The 682-nt window shown below is 34.2% G+C and overlaps 1 long non-coding RNA gene across 1 annotated transcript; it reads left to right on the top strand.

Moving 5' to 3' along the window:
• The first annotated feature begins 6 nt into the window (after nt 1-6).
• Nucleotides 7-681, top strand: LOC104774629. The gene is made up of 3 exons (XR_765422.1): nt 7-359; nt 513-573; nt 670-681. It is a non-coding gene; the product is annotated as an uncharacterized LOC104774629 (long non-coding RNA).
• The last annotated feature ends 1 nt before the right edge of the window (nt 682 follows it).

The raw sequence follows: 682 nt of genomic DNA, 5'->3' as shown, positions 1-682 counted from the left end.
AAAACTTTCGTTGAAGTGAATAATAACAAGTTTCTGCGGTCAGTTTTTTTTAATTACTGATGTGCTGGGAAACACACAAAAAAAAAATATTTCTTGGATTATCTATGATCATAGGTAAGAGTTGTCGGAGTCGAAACTTTGATCGGATGATCGTCTCTACCATCGCTCTCCATGTCTCCGCTCACCATAAACTTCTCTCCTGGCAATAATAATCCCCTTTATCATCTCAAGATTTTCAATTTCATGTTACAGACCCCCTAATCACTTAGCAGGTTTGAGATAATTGAAAAGTTGGATTCAATTTTCTTTACTTTCAGGAGCCAGTGAAGCAACATGATGAAAACCCAGTTATTATACAGGTATTTTTGATTTTGCAAACTCTGTTTATAATTATATCAGAAAACCCAAAAAAAAAAAACTGCAGACTTGTTTCCTCATGAATTTGCTTATGATATGAAATTGAAGTTTCGTTTGAGGTGATTAGAATGCAGTTTGCTTTTGTGTGGATATAGATTACATTGGAACAACTCATCATGGACCAATAACTAACAACGCAACGATATTAGGAGATTGGTAAAAGCTCTCTGCTTTGTTTCTTTTGTCTGAATTGAAAAGCTCTATGCTTTCTTTAAAAACTCTGATTAGTCATTGCTTATTGTGTATATGTAGGTAGTACAGAGGA

The sequence above is a fragment of the Camelina sativa genome, unplaced genomic scaffold (assembly GCF_000633955.1).
Source record: "Camelina sativa cultivar DH55 unplaced genomic scaffold, Cs unpScaffold04150, whole genome shotgun sequence".
NCBI lineage: Eukaryota > Viridiplantae > Streptophyta > Magnoliopsida > Brassicales > Brassicaceae > Camelina > Camelina sativa.
This window is presented reverse-complemented; position numbering and strand designations above follow the sequence as displayed.